The sequence below is a fragment of the Pituophis catenifer genome, unplaced genomic scaffold, assembly GCF_029215685.1.
Source record: "Pituophis catenifer annectens isolate HBS135680 unplaced genomic scaffold, rPitCat1.0.hap2 SCAF_8, whole genome shotgun sequence".
Classification (NCBI taxonomy): Eukaryota; Metazoa; Chordata; class Lepidosauria; order Squamata; family Colubridae; genus Pituophis; species Pituophis catenifer.
In genome coordinates, this window is record NW_027256888.1 from 61,899,143 (window position 1) to 61,924,415 (window position 25,273).

Genomic DNA, 25,273 nt, shown 5'->3' on the forward strand with positions numbered 1-25,273 from the left:
GCTGGCAGCAACCTGTATCAATCATTAGTACCAGTCAATCGTATTTCTGACACATTTTTAAACGTTCAGTTGACTGAGTTTCATGTTTAATGAATAAAAGAGATGATGATGATGATGATGATGATGATGACGACGACGACAACAACAACAACAACAACAACAACAACAACAACTGTGGAAAAAGAAATTGTGTATTGGAGCCCTTGGAACAATACCCAAAGGGCTACCCCACTATTTAGAAATTCTAAATTTGCCGGACTTGAACATTTTGACTCTACAAAAAACCACCTTACTTGGAACAGCTTACATTCTCCGACGATACCTTAACAGTTCCTAGGTCCTTGGTTAGGACTGGAGCTGCTGAGCTATTAACCAGCCTCAAAGACTGTGAATCTCACTAAAGATTAAATAATAATAATAATAATAATAATAATAATAATAATAATAGTAATAATAGTAATAATAGTAATAGTAATAATAATAATAACTTCAGACAAGTACATTCGGCGAATTCATAAGATATTAATGTCCAAATTGAGTGGAGGAAACACCATAAAAGCCATAAATACCTGGGCTATACCTGTGATTAGATACTCTGCAGGAATAATTGACTGGACCCAAGTGGAGTTAGACAATTTGGACAGAAAAACAAGGAAGTTTATGACAATGAATCATGCCTTGCACCCTAAAAGTGATGTTGACTGATTATATTTACCAAGAGCAGAGGGTGGTTGAGGACTCCTACAAGTAAAGCAGACTGTGGAAGAAGAAAAATGCAGCTTGAATGATTACATCCAGAAAAGTGAAGAACCAATGATTAAGGAAGTAAATAAAGGAGGCTTTTTAAAGACAACTAAAACAAAAGCAGAATATAAGAAAGAAGTAATTGAGCAGCGAACTGAAAATTGGAAAAGCAAAGCTCTGCATGGCCAATATTTGAAAAGTATTGAAGGCAAAGCTGACCAGAAACTAACTTGGAACTGGCTAAGATCAGGAGTACTGAAAAAAGAAACAGAAAGCTTTATTTTGGCAGCTCAAGAACAAGCCCTAGCCACAAACTGCATGAAGGCAAAAATTCAACATGTTACCACCAACAGCAAATGCTGCCTCTGCAATGAGAAAGATGAGACAGTCGACCACCTGATCAGTGGATGCAGCAAAATTTCACAAACTGACTACCTACAATGCCATGATCGTGTTGCTAAGATCATTCACTGGAAATTGTGCCAGAAGTTTGGATTTGAGTACAGCAAAAACCATTGGGAACATCAGGTTGAGAAAGTTTTAGAGAATGAGAAACTCAAGATCTTGTGGGACTTTAGGATTCAGACTGACAGGCACTTGGTCCACAACACACCTGACATAACAATAGTTGAAAAGAAAAAAGTATGGTTCATTGACATTGCAATACCTGGTGATGCACGGATTGAAGATAAGCAGCAAGAAAAAATCATAAAGTACCTGGACTTGCAAATTGAAGTTGAGCGACTGTGGAAAAAGAAATCGTGTGTTGTCCCAATTGTAATTGGAGCCCTTGGAGCAATACCCAAAGGGCTACCCCGCTATTTAGAAATTCTAAATTTGCCGGACTTGAACATTTTGACTCTACAAAAAACCACCTTACTTGGAACAGCTTACATCCTCCGACGATACCTTAACAGTTCCTAGGTCCTTGGTTAGGACTCGAGCTGCTGAGCTATTAACCAGCCTCAAAGGCTGTGAATCTCACTAAAGATTAACTAATAATAATAATAATAATAATAATAATAATAATAATAATAATAATCCCTACTTAAAATCATTAAAAAATAAAGCATCAATGTTAACAGTGTGGGGCTTATAATAAAGGAAGGGGGAATTTGAACAAGTGGTTGTGATCGGCCATCTTGATTTTTTTTATTCCAGCCCTTTGCGTATGTGAAGATAGCTATGACACAGTCACTTTATTATTAAGTGAAGCTTGAAGAAGAGTCTCAGGAAAGTTTTCACAGTCTTCTTGTTTGGCAAACGACCTCTATTCTCTGAGCTATAATTTAGAATTATGAATAGAAAGCTCACCGAAATGATCACATTTTAAAGTTAAAGACTTCAGACAAATTTTAATTGCCTGGTAACAAGTAATCAAACTAAAGCTCTTCTGGGTTCTTAGAAACTACTGTAGGCTTAGATGAGAACAAACCTCAGAGATCCTAAATTATAATTTACTCAGCTAATTTGTTTTGATGAAGTCTTAATCAAAGAAACTATGAAAGATAATACAGTATACAGAAAATTATATATAGACATTGAACTAATTTTGTTCAGATGAATGAGATGCTTATTAAACTGTAGAAGGATAAGACTTCTTGGTTAATCTTGGCTGTTATTTATTTTGAACTGTAAACAGCATCCTATTCATAGCTTCGTTTACTTTTTTTCCCAGCTTATTGCTTGGGGTGGTTTGTTTGTTTTTGTCTATAGTTCTAAGAAATCTCTCATCACATCCATGACTAACTGCTTAGTGAATAGTATTGTATTCACTGTTTTTCATAAAGAAGTCCCAATTTTTCATAAAAGAACCACCAATTAAGTTGCTTTGGTGAACAGATCATAAGTCACTGTACCATAAAAGCCATTTTCTTGTTGTTCAGGAACTATTGTTCTTTTTCACCCCAAGGATTGATCCAAATGTCCAATGCTTCCTACATCCCAGTGTTTGAAGAAAGGATGTCAATATACAAGACCTGTTCTGCTCTGATAACAGGACAGAATAACAAGAGTACCATAATAATAGAGTTTGGAAGGGATCTTGGAGGTCTTCTAATTCAAACCCCTGCTCAAGTAGGAAATCCTATACCATTTAAGACAAATGGTTATCCAATCTCTTCTTAAAAACCTCCAGTACTGGAGCACCCACAACTTTTGGAGGCAAGTCATTCCACTGATTAATTGTTCTAACTGTCAGGAAATTTCTCCTTAGTTCTAGGTTACTTCTCTCCTTGATTAGTTTCCATCCACTGCTTCTTGTCCTGCCTTCAAGTGCTTTGGCGAATAGGTTGACCCACTCTTCTTTGTGGCAGCCCCTTAGATATTGGACCACTGCTATCATGTCATCCATGGTCCTTCTTTTCATTAAGTTGTGATTGGCCATTTTGTGGTATAGGGCATTAGATTATTTTCTGCTCACATACAGGCCTTCTAGCCTGCCTATAAACCAAGTGGCCAAATTTCCATCTAGTTAGCATAGCAGCATGGCTAAAAGAAAATTCTGTTCACTCTGCAATGGATGATTCTCACTTTCAAGAATAGAGTATTGATAAAGAGGCCTCTGGAGGAAGAAATCGCTGACTGAAAACAGCTGCAGGGAACATGGAGCCAGTGACAGTGGTAATGGATGAAGAGCTGGTACATGGACAGGCTGTTCAAACCTCTCTGGACCAAGGATCACCCACATATGCTCCAAAATGCTGCTCCACAAAGGAGACTGCAAGTTTGTTCATGAAAATGTTTCAGGAAATAACTGTCATTCCAGTTAAGGCAGACTTCAGAGGTGGGATTCACTTACCTTCCCCACCGGTTTGCAAATGTGAGTGTATGTGCCACTTCTGCACATGTACATGGCCTTCTGTACATGTGCAGTAGTCGCACATGATGTCCAGGCAGATGGGCGGAGCCTATCACAGTCGCCGCTACCAGTTCGTGCGATCCAGACAGAACCAGCAGAATCCCATCACTGGCAGACATCCCTAGAAGTATGTCTGAATCCTGAAATGCTCCTCTCTTATCAATTGCTTAATTAGCACGCTCCTCATCCCTAGTTTGAATCTCTCCTTTTGTATGTCTCTGTCACTCTATCTCTCTCATTTTAGAATGCAATAAATCAAGATCATTTCCCCACTAGTTATTTACACTGTTCACCAGAGTTATCCAACCATCAATATGCAAAAGTAACTGTAATAAAGATAGATGTTCTGTAACTTCATTGATGGGTGGTGTTAGTCACTACAGGGAAAAGTTCTATTCCAACAGTGTTTGGATTGTTTATTCTGTTGATTAAAGCCCTAGATTCAAATATCCTCAAATCCTGCCCAAGCCACATCATATTTTTATTTCCTGTTCCTCCCCTCAAAGGCGGAAATTTGGCCATTTTATTGTCTGTGATAGATTCAGGTCAGAGTTGAGTTTCCTAAAAAGTATAGTAGTAGCAATTGCAGGTGGCAGATCAGAATTTAAGTTAAGGAGAGAGAATCATGTTAGGTTGTGGAGGGAAAGCATTAAGAAATGCCAGCAGTACTTTTTCATCAAGAGTTATTGGCTCTAATTTTATGGGATAGGATGCTTCGAAGACAGGTGCAGCAATTATTAGGATTGTTGAGGTTGGGAACAATCAAAGCTCTAAAGATCGGAAAAACGGATTTGTTTCTTTGCTTCTTGTTAATATTTCATCTCCTAATTAAGGGCATATTAAACAGCTGAACAGGTAAAAGAGCTAATTCAGTAAGTGAGTTGATCTGAAGAAATACACCCTTGACAAAGCTGTTATTATTTCAAGATGTTATTTGTTTATTTTTAGCTATGGATAAAACTCATCAGATAAATACAAGATACAAAGTTCCACGTTATTTCTAAAAACCTCAGGTAAATCTTCATTTGCCCCAGAATTAGAAATTCATAATATATTACACAAAAAAGCAGAAATTAATATAGATATACAAGTAGCCCTTCTGACCACAATTGGGACCAGAATTTTCACTGCCAAGCAAGGTGGTTATTATGGTTATTAAGTGTTGAGGGAGTCCACATGTGGTTGTTAAGTGAATCCAGCTTTCCTTATTGGCTGTGCTTGTCAGAGGTTGACTGGGAAGGTCTTAAATGGTAATTGCATGACCTGAGGTGCTGCAACCATCATAAATACATGTGGCTGTCAAGCGATCAAATTTTGACCATGGGATGCTCGATTATCATAATACGAGGATTAATTATAAGTAACTTTTTTCAGTGCTGTGTAACTTCAAATTTAGGAGCTGAGGTGGCGCAGTGGTTAGAGTGCTGTACTGCAGCTACTTCAGCTGACTGCTAGTTCAGCAGATCAGCGGATCAAATCTCACCGGCTCAAGGTTGACTCAGCCTTCCATCCTTCCGAGGTAGGTAAAATGAGGATCCAGATTGTTGGGGGCAATATGCTATTTAGTATACTGTTGATTGGTGTAAGCCGCCCAGAGTCCTCGGAGAGTGGGCGGCATAGAAATATGATTAATAAAAAATAAAATAAAAATAAATGGTTACATAAAAAATGTTTGCAAGCCAAGGACTATCTGTACTGCAAGATGATTTTAAAAGGTTCCATGTTTGGCATTTTATACAGTACTGCCCAGAAGGTTGATTGCCCAAGTTATTTGGCACGCCAAGACAAAACATCGCCTGGTATCTCAAAGCTCAAATGTTCATCTTGTCCTGGTGTTCACCTCTTAGCCCATTCTCTTATTGCCATCTACCTCTTCATTGTCTAAACCAGGGCTGTCAAATTCCCGGTCCACAGACCGGATGCATCATGTGCTGGCCATGGCCATGCCCGGTTTAGCGAAGGGAGGAAAAGTCCCGATATGTCACGTGATGCCACTGTGACGATGTGAATTTGATATCCTTGGTCTAAACAGATGGTTCAGATTTGGCTTCGTAAATGGCTTTGCTTCAGTTCGATTTAGAGTTTCCAGACTACTTTTCAACTGTACATTTCACTCTAACCAAACAGAAGACTACATTTTGAATCAAGTTGGTCTTTCAGGTCTGACATCATCTATGGGAGGGAGCACTGACCCTGGAAATGTTCAGACAAGCCCAAGAATCTGGAATACCACAAGATGTCTTGTAAGTTAAGTTGAATTAGATCAGGGGGCATATTTTTTCCTCCATTTTAAATTTCTGATTCTTATATTTTAAGAACACAAAACTAGTAGAATGACACTGGAATATCTTGTGTCTTGGTCTCCTGCCCTCTATTCTATGCTTTCAAAGTGAGTGATCTTCCCTAGGAAATTCTTAAAAGCCAGATTTGAAATTTCTTTCTTAACCAATCAGATCTGTGCCGAGCAAGATCAGAACATTTTTGTTGGAGGCTATATAAAAATGATCTCCATGAGAACCCTTTATCATTTTTCTTTTCTTTTTCCTGGGCACAGGAAAAGTACCACAGTGGTAGTCCCAAAGATACTTTTTCAAGAGTCAACTGGACTTTTCTTTGTTTCTTCCTTGAAGATATTTCCCTTCTCATCCAAGAAACTTCTTCAGTTCTAAAGAGTCTACATAGCTATGCTATGTATATTCCTCCTTTCTGAAGGAAGGATATTTTGCAGCTGCCACAACAACTGGTCAGTGGGGTAATACCTTTATTGTTATGTTAGCCTTCAGCAATACAACTGTTCATGTCTGCTATATATTGAAGAATTTGCTTACAACAACTTAGTTCATATCTCTACTCAGCTGCCATATTTTGAGCCCTTCTATAGATAGCTTCTACACTTTTTTCTAATTGCTGCATGAGAATTTCCACTGCCAAAATTTACTGTTTCCTTCTAAAGCTTCAGGCAGCTTGGAATTTGCTTTGAGCATACTAAAACTTCCAACAAGCATCCCTATTGTCAACTGAGATTGGAACATCCCCCATTTATTGGATCATTTCTCATTTTGGTGCAGATCAATCCATTTGCCTTTTGCTTAAAACTTCCTGCTAAGTTAAGAGTCACCTAGTTTTCCATTATGTATCTCAGTGCTTCCACCCTCTCAGTGGATGAGAAGAGGAGTCTGAAGAGAAGAATTCTTATCTTTAGTAGATACTTGGCTTGCTCGTATATTTTATTCACAGGTATGGAGACCAGAGTATGTTTTTGGGTAAAGCTTCAAGCAATGCGCAGGCATCCTTTCTCCTTCATTTATGAAGATATTTACAATGCCCAGGCCACTCAACTGTCAGCCACTGATGTTATGATGGATTTAAACAGATTGGTGCTATCAAGATTCTTCACTGAAATAAGTGAAGTTCCTTAGTTCACTGAAGTAAGGAACTTCTTCAAAGTACTTCATTCTTTCAGGACAGAATGAGCCACTCTACAGAGGAAAATTGCCCAGAAACAATGCATATCAAATTAAGCCTTCTCTGAATCTATACTCAAAGCCAAGGCCAACATACCTCTCCAGTAAAAACAAGATTTTAAGCAAAATCAAGCAGATAGTTACCAGAGAACTGGTAACTAATTTCAGTGCTGAATGAATAAATATTTTAAGCATATGAACAGGTGGGCACGTGATAGAAAAAAAAACCAAAAAAGAAAGAAAAAATAAATAAAAAAGCTTTTAAAGAAGGTGGGCCATTTTGCTGAAAACAGAAAAAGATGAAATTGTGATTTATGGGTTTAATGATTAGAAATAATGTGGAAAGAAGGGAGCCATGAGGTAACATTAGAACATAAAATATAAATGCATTTATAACTTGCTTGAAAAAGATTGGAAGCCACTTCTTTTTATCTTTCTTTTTTCTTTTTGTCATTTTTCTTTCATGTCCATTTATTTATCTCTTTTCTTTTACTTTTCTTTCTTTTTTTAAAAAAAATTGTACTGCTTTTACTTTGCAAAAAATAATTCCTCAAAAAAAATTTCCAGAAAGAGGGAAAGAGAACAGATAGTCATGAAAATAATCAGAGGGACAGTTAATGAGAACGCTATATGAGGTACATTGTATTTGAGAAATATTAGTGTTCATAGCATAATTTGTTTTCTATCATAGCATTCAGTGATCTTGCTAAAGCATTGCCAGCTAGAGCAAAAAGAAAGAAAGTACTCCCATCCACTCCCCCATGTGGGAATGCCTGAATTTCATTTGTCCACAAAAATATTTTTTTCTAACTAGAGAGATTATGTTGTTGTGAGGACTATTTCCAAATGCCCTGGAATGGTAGTAGCCTCATGGTGGGATACAAAATGGGGACAGATGTTCCATATGGATATCGTCCCCACTTTTTTCAGGGACAACAAATGAACTAGGGAAAACCTTTAGGAAATAAAATAAAAAATCAGTGACCAACAAATGACTCTTTTGCTTATCAGAGACCATTGGAGAATTTCCACAACCTGGAAAAAATTGTCCCTCCAATTTTTCTGCCCTCAAACAGGGCAGAAAATTTCAATTTGCAGGAATGTAAATTGCAAGAGCCATCCTACTAATACAGTCATTTGTCAACAATAAAAAAAGCAATCTCTTTTCTTTATATCTCTTCTGTGTATATGTATGCACTTCTCTCTCACACACACAGACACATATCACACACTCCTGCACATGTTATGTGACTGGCTGGATTTTTTGCATCAAGCACAGCCAAACAGATGGATAGTTTTTTTTGTGCCAGCTCCTATAAACTATAAAACAGCTATTTGAATGAAAGAGTCAGCTTCCCCTGAGAGCAATTCACTGGCTTTAAATAAAATATAAGTTGAAAAGTATCAGAGAAACATTCTAAGCCTAAATACAAAACCTACTGGTTAATCTCGCCTTCGTTTTAAACACAGCATTCTACAGCTTCTTGAAAGCAATCCATGCTTTACAACCTTTGTGATCAAGACTCTGCTGGAAAACTGCTGTTGATATTTATGCTTTTGTATTGTTCCTTTTCTGCATTAGCATTATATATACATGAGACAAAGCTTTGGTGGAGGTAAAAGTATGAAACACAAGCTGTGAAGTTTATTTTCTGTGTATTCTTTTGCACTTCCTGTCAATTAGGGGACACAGAGCCACCTGCTGAGACTAACATCTAATACGATGCTTATGTCAATAACATAATGTTCAATTTATATAACATATTTTACCATCCTTTATAATGCCTACATATAAAAATAGAGAACAGTGATTGCTCCCAGCTCAAGTTCACTGACATCTATTCAGGGAATAAAGATTCACCATAAGGGATGAATGAAGCAGTCTATTTCTTATGTTCCATATATTCATTTCACCCATAATCAGAGATGGATTTCGGCAGGTTCTGACCAGTTGTGGAGAACCAGTAGTGGAAATTTTGAGTAGTTTGGAGAACCGGTAGTAAAAATTCTGACTGGCCCCCATCTATTCTCTGCCTCCCAAGTCCCAGCTAATCAGGAGGAAATAGGGATTTTGCAGTAACCTTCCCCTGGAGTGGGGAGGGAATGGAGATTTTACAGTATCCTTCCCCTGGAGTGGGGTGGGAATGGAGATTTTATAGTATCCTTCCCCTGCCACACCCACCAAGCCACACCCACAGAACTGGTAGTAAAAATTTTTGAAACCCACCACTGCCCATAATATACAGATTTTTTAAAAAAATTCTTGCACACATTTGCATAGCAATGCATTTTCTAACACGTTATGCCATGTAAAGAGAAAAATATAAACAGTTTACATGTAAAGAGTAAAAAAAATGTGTCCTTTTAAAATGCTTTTTAAAATTTGGGAAGTCTGTAAATTTTTGGACAACTAATTTCTATGCTATTAATTTGAGCTAGTTTGGTGTAGTGGTTAAGGCAGGGGTGTCAAACTGGCAGACCGGATGCATCTCATGCAGGCCATGCCCACCCCACCTCCGCAAAGGGAAAAACATCATGAAACGTCACGTGACGGCAACGTGATGTTGCGAGTTTGACACCCATCGATTAAGGCACTAGGCTGCAATACTGTATATTGGGAGAATGTGAGTTCTAGTCCTAACTTAGAAATAGAAATAGAATAACAGAGTTGGAAGGGACCTTGGAAGTCTTCTAGTCCAACCCCCTGCCCAGGCAGGAAACCCTACACCACTTCAGACAAATGGTTATCTAATCTCTTCTTAAAAACTTCCAGTGTTGGAGCATTCACAACTTCTGCAGGAAAGTTGTTCCACTGATTAATTGTTATAACTGTCAGGAAATTTCTTCTTAGTTCTAAGTTGCTTCTCTCCTTGATTAGTTTCCATCCATTGCTTCTTGTTCTACCCTCAGGTGCTTTGAAGAATAGTTTTACTCCCTCTTCTTTGTGGCAACCCCTAAGATATTGGAACACTGCTATCATGTCTCCCCTAGTCCTTCTTTTCATTAAACTAGACATACCCAGTTCCTGCAACCGTTCTTCATATGTTTTAGCCTCCAGTTTCCTAATCATCTTTGTTGCTCTTCTCTGCAATCTTTCTAAAGTCTCCACATCTTTTTTACATCGTGGCGACCAAAACTGAATGCAATATTCCAAGTGTGGCTTTACCAAGGCATTATAAAGTGGTATTAACACTTCATGTGATCTTGATTCTATCCCTCTGTTTATGCAGCCTAGAACTGTGTTGGCTTTTTGGGCAGGTGCTGCACACTGCTGGCTCATATCTAAATGGTTGTCCACTAGGACTCCAAGACCCCTCTCACAGTTACTACTATTGAGCAAGATACCACATATACAGTACCTGTGCTTTTTGTTTTTCTTCCCTAAATGTAGAACCTTACTTTTTTCACTGTTGAATTTCATTTTGTTAGATAGCGCCCAATGTTCAAGTCTGTCAAGATCCTTCTGTATCTTGAGCCTATCTTCTGGAGTGTTGGCTATTCCTGCCAGCTTGGTGTCATCTGCAAATTTGATGAGTTCCCCATCTATCCCCTCATCCAAGTCATTAATGAAGATGTTGAAAAGCACTGGGCCTAAAACAGAGCCCTGGGGGTACTCCACTGTATACTTCCCTCCACGTAGATGCAGTTCCATTGAGGACTACATGTTGAGTACAGTTGGTCAGCCAGTTACGAATCCATCTGGTGGATTTTCTACTTTATCTAGTAGCAGGTTATGGTCTACTTTATCAAATGCTTTACTGAAGTCCAAGTAAATTATATCGACAGCATTCCTCTGGTCCACTAATTTTGTCATTTTGTCAACTAACTAACTAATTTAGGCTTAGTTAGATGACCCTGGGCCAGTCATTCCCTTTCAGTCCTATGATGAAGCAATGATAAAACACTTCCAAAATTTTGCAAAGAAAACTGCCAGGCAATCCAGTTCGTTACCAGGACTCAAGTTACCTGGACTAACACAAAGGCAAAACAAACAAATAAATAATGAAATTAATCTGGGAGATGATTTGGTTCAGATTTGGATTTAACAAATGATAGGTTTCTCAAACCTCCCATTTTCCTGCATTCCTTCTGCAGATTTCTGCAATCTGCAGTGATTGTGCTTCTGAAAAAGAATTACTTGGACAGGCATCACAGCAGAGAAAATTATTAAAAATTACTGGATAGTTTTCTCAATCACAGTACCTGCACTCTGGAATAATAACCCCTAGAGATCTGAGTAGCTTTCATCTTGAAGGCTTTCTGGAAATCTTTAAAAACACTATTGTTCTTTCAAGCCTTGGGGGAGCCTTATTGATCCAGATGCTTCAGATTTTCTCTTTACTGTTTTTTCTTTGTTTTTTTAATTGTAAGTCACCAAGACTCATTTTGAAGCTGGATAATCTCTAAATTGAATGAATGAATGAATATCAAATAATAATGAAAAAATTGCTCCTTCAGGTGAGAAGAAATGCCTTTGTTTTTAAACCAACTAATATCTCTGGATCTTAATTAATTGTTGATAAATTAGTAAAATGGATCTTGATTGCCAGATGCAGGTAGAAATGTGAAAAAAGAACATTTTCTTCACTCCAAATTCTATGATGTGTATTCCATGACAATCTATTCATACAGTATATTAATCAACTATAGAAAAATGAAATATTATATGCATATGACATAGACACTGGCACACACAATGTGGCAGTATCACATTGAAGAGATCCATAAAATAATGTTGCTACTCAGCAGCTGTTAGCAGCCCCTCATCACCTGTCTTGTCTGGGCTCAGAAACTAATTAGGACTGGGCTACTTAATGGCTGAATGGGAGACACCAAGTCGTAAAGAGCTGTAATCTATATGGATAGTTGAAAACTATTCCAGAAAAAAAGCAGTGCCAAACTGCTTCTGTACATTTGCTAAGACAACTGCATAATTGTACCCTGGAAATCATTAAGTGGACTCAACTTGAGGATATTTTACATTGGCATTTTCTACTCCCTTAAGAGGCAAATTTGTGTTTCATGTGCCTCAGAAAATGATAGAGGTATAGATAGAAGGGAAAAACCAGCATGGCTTCCTGAAATCCAGTTGTTTCTGCTATGCTTTTTCTATTTCTATTTTTTATATTTTTTAATAAAATTAAGTGATACCTGCCAATGTTTTTACCACGAGGTCTTCAACTTAGCTCTATCACATAAAGGAAAACAGGAAGGTGTATATTGCTAGAATTAAAACTTTAAATAGAACAGTGTTTTAGGAGAAGGAGGGGAATATTTATAGAAGCTGTATTTATAGAATGATGCTTGGTCAAGCCATTAATAATCCAAATGACACCCAGTACAGAAACACTGAACCACTGCCAAATAGCAAAGCAATAATGAAATGTGTGAAATTTAGGGTCTCTGCCAAATATATACTGAAGAATGCCCAGCAATTTTAGTTCCATATGTCAAACAAACGAAATACCTGTGGGTCTACTAAGTCTATTCATTGAAACAAAAACAGATGGCTACAGCAGTGTCTCTTTCCTGTAACAGTCCAACCTTAGCATATAATGTGAAGTATTAAGTGGGATATACATTAATCCCAAATCAATGTATATCATACTGAGAAAAGTAAAATATGCAGAAAAAAGTGGGACAGGATTTCTTTAGTTCGCAGATAGAAAGTCATATTTTGTAAGCTTTTCCTTATATCAAAAACTCCTTGATTGATAACATATCAAGGGGAAACTTTTGCAGTACAAGAACATCTCCAGAGCAATGTATTCATAATCTTTCAGTTAAGAATCCCAGGCTAGAAAAGACAAAATTCACTCCAAATGTGACATGGTGTTCTATACTCTCTTGAAACATATTATGACCTCTTCTTTGTTAGAATCAGTGGTGGGATTCAAAGTTTTTTTTACTACCGGTTCTGCGGGTGTGGCTTGGTGGGCATGGCATGGCATGGCTTGGTGGGCATGGCTTGGTGGGCGTGGCAGGGGAAGGATACTGTAAAATCTCCATTCTCTCCCCACTCCAGGGGAAGGTTACTGCAAAATCCCCATTTCCTCCTGATCAGCTGGGAGGCAGATGGGGCGGGGCCAGTCAGAGGTGATATTCACAGGTTCTCCAAACTACTCAAATTTTCCGCTACCGGTTCTCCAGAACTAGTCAGAACCTGCTGAATACCACCTCTGGTTAGAATTTAATAGATATTTGCAGAAACAATAGAAAAAGTGAAGAAGCACAAGCTAGCATATTTACCCCAATATTTAGAGAGGGTCCATTTTAAAATAGCAGATGTAATTAGAATGGTTAAATGCAGTAGAGAAATCAAAAATAATGTAAGGCAGCTAAAACATCAGACAAATATAGATATTAAAGACATTAAATATATTGGGTGAAGAAAATCCAGCATAGCAATGGGACAAAGATCAGGAAAGTGAAATAGGCCATTAGCAGCTTTAGAACTGAAAACTGAATGACAGGTCATGAAACAGAGTCATAAAAAATAATAATAGGTTCTTCAGGGACCAGATTACCTGATGTCCACAACTTGTGACTTCTGAAGAAGTTGTCGGGGCAGAGGCACCTGAAACAGAGGTGAAATCCTTTTTTTTCCCAAGTCACCCGATGCCTTCATTTTATCACCAGGCATAAATGAGACACACACAAGTCACTCTTAGTCGTTCCATTGTTGGGGGACAAGGAAGAAGCCTCCCTGAAACTCAGGCATCCTCTGGGCAATGACACAGCATCTGCTAATTCTTCCACAATAGCAGACAATCCTTGTGATCTCCTGGCTTAAAACACATCGCTATGAAAAGATCTTAGGATGCCATATGCAGGCAGGCAGGCAGGCAGACAGGAAGGAAGGAAGGAAGTTGGGAAGGAAGGAAGGAAGGAAGGAGAGAAAGAGAAAGAAAGAAAGAAAGAAAAAGAAAAGAGAGAAAAGAGAGAAAAGAAAGAAAAGAAAGAAAGAAAGAAAGAAAGAAAGAAAGAAAGAAAGAAAGAAAGAAAGAAAAGAAAGAAAGAAAGAAGAAGAAAGAAAGAAAAAGAAATTTCCATAGTAAAGTAGGATTTCACTTGTTTTATCACACTGCCCAAATGTATGTAAGATGTGAGGTTTTGTCAACTGATACTTTGGAAGGAAATTGACCCAAAAGAGAAGCAACAAGATCAGGATGAGAATCAGCAATGGGGACAGAAAGCTTCATGGTGGTGTCGTTTCTTCAGAATGTGTAGAAAGCAGTTCATTCAGTTCAGCAATGAGAAAAGGCAGAAATCTAATGGGAATAATATTCTGGGAGGCTTAAAAGAAAGATTTGGACTCAGCCACTGTCCTTTTCTGTCGTAATGTGATGTCTGCTGCCTTCCAAATTAACGACTTAACTATTTTTAATGCCCTTTTCTGCAATGTGTCATCTCCTCTTGGCTGTTATGTCATAATTGCTGTTCCAATATAGTCTGTGTGCTTTTAAATTCATTGATGCTTTTCTCTGTTGTTGTATAAATTGATGGAAGTTCTGCCATTCTTTGTGTTTATTTAGTTTTGTTCATCACATGAGCCGAAGTGGCGCAGTGGTTAGAGTGCAGTACTGCAGCTACTTCAGCTGACTGCTAGTTCAGCAGATCAGCGGATCAAATCTCACCAGCTCAAGGTTGACGCAGCCTTCCATCCTTCCAAGGTGGGTAAAATGAGGACCCAGATTGTTGGGGGCAATATGCTATTTAGTATACTGTCTTTTGTGTAAGCTGCCCAGAGTCCTTGGAGAGTGGGTGGCATAGAAATATGACTAATAATAATAATAATAATAATAATAATAATAATAATAATAATAATAATAATTGCAACGTCCAAAGAAATTGTGTGTGTGTGTGTATATGTGTGCGCGTGCTTAAGGACCTTGCTATATTATTTGATGTTTTTCTTCACTAATATATGTAGCTATTTCACAAGATAGTATCTATTTAATTATCAAACTGAACAGTGTCTATTATTTATGGGAATAATAGCATTTCATGATACCTTATAAAAGCTCCCATCCCTCACCGAGCAGAGTTATATTGATATTCTAATAATTCTTGACAATTTTAATGTGATATTCAGTAATGATGCCTGCAAAACTTTTTGTTGATGCCATTGCATGTCTCCTTGGTACAAATAATTTTTTTATTGGAAAATTGGTTATTTTTAAAAAAAAAAATCTGGGGAAAAATTATGGGTTGGTTCGATTTATGCATGGCTTCTTTGCTGTGATTAGTTTCAGAAAGCTCCATAAAACATAAAATTAATACCCCACATGGAATTAATACCCCACGTTAGAAGAATCTCACAAAATGTCATCACAGAATTTCAATACAAAATAAAGGATTTTATTTATCTCAATTTTTATATTTCCGTTTCCAAGAAGCTAGCCCTTAATTTTATTAGATAGTGTTTATTTCCAATATTTTAGCATGAATCCGTATAGTGAAGCAAAAGTGAATCTTTACTTTGTGAAGTAAATTTACTTTACTTTGCCATTGGATAATTAAATTAAATACTTAAAGACTCTGATGTATGCATAATTATACATTATACTGTATAATTTTATGTCAATAATTAAATGGTTTAATGTACAGCACAGAGTAAATATAATCAACTGGGAAAAGGGAATGGCAACTCACTTCAAGTCTTCTGCCAAGAAAACCAGATGGATATTAACAACCAAGCAGTGTCAACAGGATACTGCAAGATGAGACTCCAAGGTTGAATGTCATCCAACAAGCTATTGAGAAGACCAGAGGGAAAGTACCGTATATGCAACACTGGTATTTATGATGTGACTAGATTAAAGCTGAAATATACCCAGATGTTGATACCGCCAGAGGCTAAAGAAAAGTTCAGCGCTGTAAAGAAAATGTGTGACATTAGTATATGGAATATCAGAATCATGAACCAAGGCGGTATGAGACCAAAAATGTCATAATTAAACATTGACATTCTGGAACTCTATGAACAGAAATGAACTGGAATAGGTCACTTCCCATCAGAGGAACATGAGTTCATTTACTGCAGACAAGAAATTCATAGAATAAATGTAGTGTCAGCCCTGGCACGGCCGGCCCTGCCACAGCCCACAGAACTAACCTTGATCCTACTGCCTCCAGGAGGCTGCCAGCTGCTGCTACAGCCTACTCTCATTCCTGAAGGGAAGGATGACATCGTAAGGTGGCCGCCAGCCTTCTCGGCTGTTGAATTGCAAGCATCTCTGAGCGATGGGAGGCTCCTGGAGGGAAGGAGTAAGCCTAGCAGCCCTGAAAGTGCTGGCCTGAATTGGGAGCTGAAAGTGCTGGCAGGACTGGGGCTGATTGGGGGTAATTGTGGCTTGCTGACATTCCCTGTACGCAGTAGGAAGTAGGTAGGAATGAGGTGGGTGTGACCAGTGTGTGTGTGTGGGTAGCCCATGGATTAGGAGCGCGTGTAAAAGGGTGGGCTGCTTTAATGGGCTGCTTAAGCACAAGACTTTATAAAGTGGTGAGGAGCACAGAGCAATAGCTCCAACAATATTTCCTTTCATTGTTTATGGATGTCAGTCTGTACCAATAAAGCATCTTCTAACCATCATCATCAAGGTTTGGAGTCTTTCGGAACCTGACATGTAGCCTGTTATTATGAACAAAATCAGTGTGCAGATACAACACCAAAATGATAGAATAATCTCAGTTCAAATCCTTGCAAGTCTATGCTCCAGCAAAAGGTACAGCTCACTTTGTTTTAAATGCAGCTTAATCCAAACCTAAGAAAAATAAACTCTGCAGAAATCTCTGTGCATGAAAAGAAATTTGTTCCACCATGCTGGTTCCAGCTATTCAGTCACTGAGTGATTTCCAGCTGGGCCTCCACTCTCAGAAGCGTTCTCTGCATCATTAGAGCCGGGTGAAATCACATTGGAAGTAATTATGCAAAATTATACTTGCCACTGTGTTTAAACCGAACAACGGTTCCCTGTAGGTAGCAAGTTATACAGACCTGGATCTGTCCTATTTGCGCCAGTTTGGTTTCATATTACATTAGTTGAACCAAATAAATAAATTGCATGGCTCCTTGCTTCTCAATCAATATTTATATAGCAACAATCAAGATCTTCCTTTTTCTGAACAAAAGAAAGATTCACATTCTTTCATAAAATGTCATTCTGACATGTTTGTAAAACAGGAAACAGGTGGAATGTTGTTCATCACTGACATATCAGAAAAAGTATACTCTTCTTGGTAACATTGAAAAAGCAAGCAAGCTGCCTGGTAAAGACCAAACAAGGTATAGGAAGGAGCAGAAAATTCTTGGCCAGAAAGTGGCTGGCACACACTGTAAAGCAGGGGTGGAATCCAGCAGGTTCTGGCAGGTTTTGGAGAACCGGTAGCGGAAATTCTGAGTACTTCGGAGAACCGGCAAATGCCACCTCTGGCTGGCCCCAGAGTGGGTTGGGAATGAAGATTTTGCAGTATCCTTCCCCTGGAGTAGAGAGGGAATGGAGATTTTGCAGTATCCTTCCCCTGCCCTGCCACCAAGCCATGCCCACCAAGCCATACCACACCCACCAAGCCACTCCCACAGAACCAGTAGTAAAAAAAATTGGATTTCACCACTGCTGTAAAGGTAAAGGTTTCCCTCGCACATATGTGCTAGTTGTTCCTGACTCTAGGGCGGGGGTGCTCATCTCCATTTCAAAGCCGAAGAGCCAGCGCTGTCCGAAGACATCTCTGTAGTCATATGACCGGCATGACTAAACACCAAAGGCGCACAGAATGCTATTACCTTCCCACCAAAAGTGGTCCCTATTTTTCTGCTTGCATTTTTTATGCGCTTTCAAACTGCTAGGTTGGCAGAAGCTGGGATAAGTAGCAGGAGCTCACCCCATTACTCAGCACTAGGGATTCGAACCGCTGAACTGCTGACCTTTGAATTGACAAGCTGAGCATCTTAGCCACTGAGCCACCGCATCCTTTTGGCACATACTGTACCTGACAGCAAATCCTAGTTTCCAAATTTGTGGATATCACCCTTAACTCTGTATATCCAAAGCTCCCTTGTTTTTCCAAAAATGCCAAACTGGGTCTCATTGGAATTCTGACAGGGAAAGAACAGGGGTGAAGCAAGAATACCAAACAATTTCAGCTTACTGTCTATGCCCAGAAGCTAATCACCAAGCTCACCAAGTTAGTGGTGGGTAAAGGAATACCAGGGAAGGATTGTCAGATTGGGAAGTCCAAAAATATTCTGGAGGAATGCAATGGCAAAATCCTTCCATATCATTGCCACATCAACCACATTGATGTGAATCACAGCTTAAGAATAACTCAAAGCAAGCTTTATTTACTCATTATGGCAGTAGAGAGCAAGAAGTATTCACTCTGCAAGTATATGCGCCGTTGTGATATTAGACGATAACAGTCAATGCTAAAACATTGCCTGTAGAAGAATGAGTTTCAACAGAATACTATTTGGAAAGTTAACCACAGGCTAGGACAGTGGCATTTGCAGGAGCTTGTTTTTCTCATCAGAATGCTATCTTCATACCTCTTGCACATGTATGCAGGGTCATAAAATAAATAGAAAAGGGCAAGCTTGAACGTGATGCTGCTTTCATCATTCTGTCCTCCTATGGAAACCAGTGACTTGAATAAAAAGAATAACACAAAAACATATGAATATTCTAAGAACATTCTAAGATTCTGTTCTTGTCTACTACCCGCAACAATACAATATAAAGAATTCAATTTCTTCTTCATAGTCAAGAAGTCTTTCATACATAGGGGAGGGAAGAATCATAAAATTGGGATACATAAATATTCATTGGAAAGTTCCAAGATAAATTCAGTTGGGGCATACTGACAACAGAATCAGAACTTCTCATAAGGGACCATGCTTTTAATAAGAAGAATGTCTGAGCTAAGCTATTAGGCCCAGCAGGAGTGAGTAGCTTTGCTCCATGACTGATGATTTTGTCATCATCAGAAGTCCTTGAGATCAAGGTTAGCTAAAATCTGACAGAAACTAGACAGAGATGGCAACTTTGATATCAGCAGGAAGCTGTGAATTGAATGCCATATGAGGGGGGAAAATACTGACTGGGTGGTAGAATTCCCATTCATTTTCTGAAGATTACTTAAGATAGAGGTAGATCAGTTGCTCTCCGTTGAAACAAGACTTCAAATTGTGGTGTCAAATTTTATCTTGACAATTTAAAGGTGACAAATGTCTGCTCCACAGTGGGAAATTAATCTGGGGATGCTGTCTAGTCAGCCCTGTGTCAAGCCTGAATTTGATTGGGGTGTGGGATTGTTTGTATCCTTGGGTATTCTGACATGAATTCAGTTTGACACAGTTTGGAGCTGAAGGGGGAGAGAACCTTCAGCCAAAATATCATAGCAAGCCGATGAGTCAAGCGCATTCCAACAGCTGGCTGACTGGAAGAGGAGGAGAGAAGTCGCCAAGCAACCAGCTCCCATCTTGGTTGGACAATGTGACAATTTGTTTTGGAGACTTGAGAAACTGATATTTATATTGGGGTGAAAAGCCCGGGAACTTCAGTACTGGCTTTTCACCAGTTAGTGCCAAGATGGTGTATCTAAATAAATTTGTTCTTTGAGAAAACAGAGTTCAATTTGTGATGGATGCATTACTTAGAACCTGACACCCTGATAGTGACAGTCTTGAGTCATGTAAAGGTAACATAGAAGGAATGTCTAGAAGGAATCTTCTCTAGTTTCAGCAATCAAGATTCAGTTTCTATTCTAGCAAAGAAATGCCATCCCCAGGAGAATCATTATGGGTTTGTGTAATCCACCTATGGACCAAGCCTGATTTCCAAATGCTTCTGCCTTATAACTGAACAGATGCAGGATCACTATGAACAGTTGGAGTTGAAAGAAAATCATGCAAATAAATCTTTTCCTTAGAGTACTTAAAGCATGCCACCATTAAAAAACAATTGCTACCAACCTGCATTCCATTGAGGACCTGTATACTGCATGAGTGAAAAAGAGGGCTGTGAAAATATTTACAGACCTCTCGCATCCTGGACATACAACTGTTTCAACTCCTACCCTCAAAATGACGCTATAGAGCACTGCACACCAGAACAACCAGACACAAGAACAGTTTTTTCCCGAATGCCATCACTCTGCTAAACAAATAATTCCCTCAACACTGTGAAGCTATTTACTAAGTCTGCACTACTATTAATCTTCTCATTGTTCCCAACACCCATCTCCTTCCACTTATGACTGTATGACTGTAACTTTGTTGCTTGTATCCTTACAATTTATATTGATATTGTTTCCTGATTGCTTATTTGTACCTATGACTATCATTAAGTGATGTACCTTATGATTTTTAATGAACGTATCTTTTCTTTTATGTACACTGAGAGCATTTGCACCAAAGACAAATTCCTTGTGTGTCCAATCACACTTGGCCAATAAAAAATTTTATTCTATTCTATTCTGTTCTGTTCTGTTCTGTTCTGTTCTGTTCTGTTCTATTCTATTCTATTCTATTCTATTCTATTCTATTCTATTCTATCCTATAGCTAGCAATATTTCTTCAAAGAAATTATAATGCACTTTCACTAATGGTAAGAAAAAAATAAGTGAAACTGCTACTGATTCTTCAACTTTGGCACTGATGTTGCTCAAGCTGTCTAAACAGCGTTACCATGGCCCCAATTGGTGGATTTTCACTTCTTTAATGCTCTTATTGATTTATTTGTTTATTTGTTTGCTAAATTTATTTGCCACCAATCTTGCTGTGGGTCTTCTCTGGGCAGTTTATAACGATAAAATAAAATAAAAACTTTACACATATAAAAATAACAGTAGTAAAAGATAATACAATAAAAATAAACAATGGAAGTACAATAATATGAAAGTAAAAAAGATGAGTCGAGGCGGAACAGGAAGTGCAGGTGGGAGGTGTGGTCAGCTAATTACAGAGGTGGTATTCAGCAGGTTCTGACCAGTTCTGGAGAACTGGTAGCAGAAATTTTAAGTAGTTCGGAGAATCAGTAAATACCACCTCTGACTGGCCCCCATCTATTGTCTGCCTCCTGAGTTCCAGCTGATCAGAAGGAAATGGCGATTTTGCAGTATCCTTCCCCTGGAGTGGGAAGGGAATGGAGATTTTACAGTATCCTTCCCCTGCCACGCCCACCAAGCCATGCCACACCCACCAAGCCACGCCCACAGAACCAGTAGTAAAAAAATTCAAATCCCACCACTGATAATTAGTCCATCAGCCACTTCCAGTAATGTCCTTCCCCAGGCCAACCAGCAGAGGCAGATTTACTGGCTCTTGCGGAAGGATACGAGGGTAAGGGTAAACCTCACCCTGAGGGCAGTATATTCCAGAGGGCCAGTGCTACAGAAGAAGGCTTTTCTCCTGGATTCCATCAGTAGGAATTCCTTGGTCCTCCTCTGCCAGCATGAATAGGGCAGGTTTGTCTTCTGCCAAGAACAAGCACCCAGCTGCTTTTCTTTCTCTCAGTGGCTGTTTCAGAACAAATGGTTTCCTTCAATAAGCCTTTTATAATAGCCCTGTTCCTTGACCTTCCCCCCAATGGTTGGATTCAAAAAAAATTATTACCAGTTCTGTGGGCGTGGCTTGGTGGGCGTAGCAGGGGAAGGATACTGCAAAATCTCCATTCCCTCCCCACTCCAGGGGAAGGATACTGTAAAATCTCCATTCCCTCCCCACTCCAGGGGAAGGTTACTGCAAAATCCCTATTCCCTCCCAATCAACTGGGACTCAGGAGGCAGAGAATAGATAGGGGCAGGACCCGTCAGAGGTGGTATTTACTGGTTCTCCGAACTACTCAAAACTTCCGCTACGAGTTCTCTAGAACTGGTCAGAACCTGCTGAATACCAACTCTGCTTCCCACTCCCCACGCCCACCCCCAATATTTGAGATCTTTCATCTAACAGTGACCAAGCTGAGTTCCATAAATTTATTCCAGAGGGCTGACATTAAATTCTGGCTCTTTTCCTAGTCTTTGGAATGGAATAGATATGGACCCCTTGTGTGCCACGTGGATCAACTAAGATTTTCTGGGAGGGGGTGTTTTGCCAGATGCCTGTTGTCCTTTTGTTTGTATTTTTTAAAGGGTTTTATAATGTGCACTGCCCAGAGTTGCAATGCAGGTGGATGGTTTTAAAAATGCAATAAATCAATAAATAACTCTCGGGTTATCATTTGTGATGGACTTGGGCATAAAATCAGACTGAATAGGCATTAGTGTCTGTTTATTGCCAAAATGTGGTGGCATATTTTGCTCCAGAAAATAAGTAATTACCGTATTTTTCGGAGTATAAGACACACTGGACCATAAGATGCACCTACCTTTTTTAGTGAGGAAAAGAAGAAAAAGAAATCTGCCTCTGCCTCTGAGCAATTTTGCCTCATTGCAGCAAACAGCCTGCTTTACTTTCATTTTCGTTTTCAGCATAGCTTGATTAGCACAAGGGGAAAAAAAATCTGCTCCAGCAATTTACCTCCTTGCAACAAGCAGCAGAGGCCTGCACAAAACAGCTGAGAGCAAAACAGCTGAGAGTCGGGAGGCCGATCCAATCAAGTTGTGCTAATTAGGCTGTGCTGAAGTTGAAAGGAACTGTTTTTTCTTGCTGTTTGCTTGTAAGGAGGTAAATTGCTGGGAGGCAGAGGCCAAAGGGTGGGGGCCGGTGGATGGGCAGGGCTACATTCGGTGTATAAGACGCACCTAAATTTTCACCCCCTTTTGGGGGGGGGGAAAGTGTGTCTTGTACTCCGAAAAATACGGTATATATCTTTTTTTAAAAAAAATAATAATCATACTTATTTTGGATTTTTTTAAATTTAATGCTCAATTTTTAAAAGTCTTTCTCTGTGCATGCCTGTCTTTATATTGCTATCCTTGACCGTTTGTAGATTACAGTCATGCTTGCACTAAAAGGTTATCTCCCCCTGTCTAAGTGACTAATAGCTAAGATACACTGAAAAATCACTTTCCGTCATACATAACATCCCCAAGTTTCAGGAGCTCATTTCAGAAACTTTAATTTTTATTGCTCTGTCAAGTGAAGTGTCAAGGCCGTTTGATAGAATAATGGCAAAAACCTGAGGTTTTTTAAAATGCAGCACTAGTGTCAATATTTGGCTGTAATTATTTTGGTAGTTACTTTTTGAAATGCAATTCTATAGCTTTACTTTTTGAAACTTCAAAGGACAATGCTATGCTGATCTATCAATCAAGCAAACAAGAGATTAATTATTCTCCCCTATATAGTCTGGATCATGTCTATCAGATTGCAAGATTTGACAGTTCACAAATTCATGCTTTAGGTTCCATGGTAATTGCATGTTCCATTTTCCTGCTAATGATAGATCATTATCTTGAAATTTTGGATTTGGATATAACCATAAATTATGAAATCTTTTCTTTCAGAAGGCTTTGTAGTTGGCAAAAAAATATTCATTATTTGATCTTTTATGTTTATCACAGTATCGGCAATAAAGAAGCCCCATAGGAAGAGCAAAGGAGTAGAAAAGATGCACCACACCATGTGTCCTTTTTTTTGTGCAAGTTCATCAAATGATTTCTTTCACCAAAAATAATAGGATTTATAATGCAGAAATACATCTGTAGAAGATACACAGCAGAGGATTAAGTTTTGTGGTTATATGCAGCCTCCTAACTTCAAGACACAGGGAAAATGTATCTGAACAGAATAGAAATTCCTCTCAAATGAGATTTTATTTTTGTCTCTTCAAGTTACCAAACATAATTAAACATTTTACATTGTGTCTCCTTTGTCTGCATTGGAAGGTGTAATATAAATAAACAATGAAACACATTTCCACTTCTGAAAGATTTTTCACATAATGATATTCAGCTTTAATATTATCCCATCCTTTTCCCTTTGTACCATATGTGAGTGGAGCTTTTGAAGAGGGCGTAATACCATGTGTTCTCTGACTGAGGCATTTGATTCTGCCAATTGGGATGGTGTCAGCTGCTAGTCAATAAGGAAAGTCTGGTAGGACCAGTCATGGTATGGGTGTCAAAGAGAAAAGACCACTAATCACCTGATCTGCCACCTAAAATAATGATCCCGCTGTATCTCATGTTAGATGTGCCTGAAGAACCACATCTAATCTATATGCCTACCAAGCTGTGGGCATATATGAAGCCCAAGTTTATGTTGCCTCACCTTATGCACTTAGATCATGCAACCCCCTTCATTGTAATTCAACACTCATGTGAATATCATCTGTCATCGACTCCATAACAGAATAGGTACCTTGGAGGTCTTTTAGTCCAACTCCCTGCTCAGGCAGAAAACCCTATACCACTTCAGACAAATGGTTGTCCAATATCTTCTTAAAAACTTCCAGTGTTGAAGCATTCACAACTTCTGGAGGCAAGTTGTTCCACTGATTAATTGTTCTAACTGTCAGGAAATTTTTCCTTAGTTCTAGGTTGCTTCGCTCCTTGATTAGTTTCCACCCATTGCTTCTTATTCTGCCTTCAGGTGCTTTGGAGAATAGGCTAACTCCCTCTTATTTGTAGCAACCCCTTAGATATTGGAACACCACTATCATGTCCTAATCCTTCTTTTCATCATTATAATGCTAGATTAAGATTTGCTCAGAAATTTCACTACCAAAGATTAACTGGACATATTTTTTAACCTGGCTCTGCTGGAATTCTCAGTCCACTTTAACTTACCTCGAATAAAGCTAAGCAGGATGAAGATCAAGTAACTGCTTGGTTGGGAAACTGAAGGAACTTCCCAGGGCTGTAGAATGGATTAGGAAATTGAGAAAATATCCTACTAGAAAACAATGACAAGCCATTTCTCTATTATTCTGAAGAAAATTACATGGACGTGTTCATATAGTCACCAGAAACTGAACTCAAAACTCAAAGGAATCTTTATTTACATTTGAAATAAAATGCAGATTGAAAAGTTCTTGGCAGTACATTATATTATTATAATGTAATATTATAATAACATAATATTATATTAAGGCAATTAAATTTTTATTCTTCAGCTGAACCTGAATTATCTTAAAATTGCTTCTAGCTATTCAGCATTTGTAATATCACAGTTCCAGGCTCCTCAGTGCTAACCTTTCAAGTAAAACTATTCTACATGTTGATACATATTCTACATTCTCCAGTAGAATTTATCTGTGAA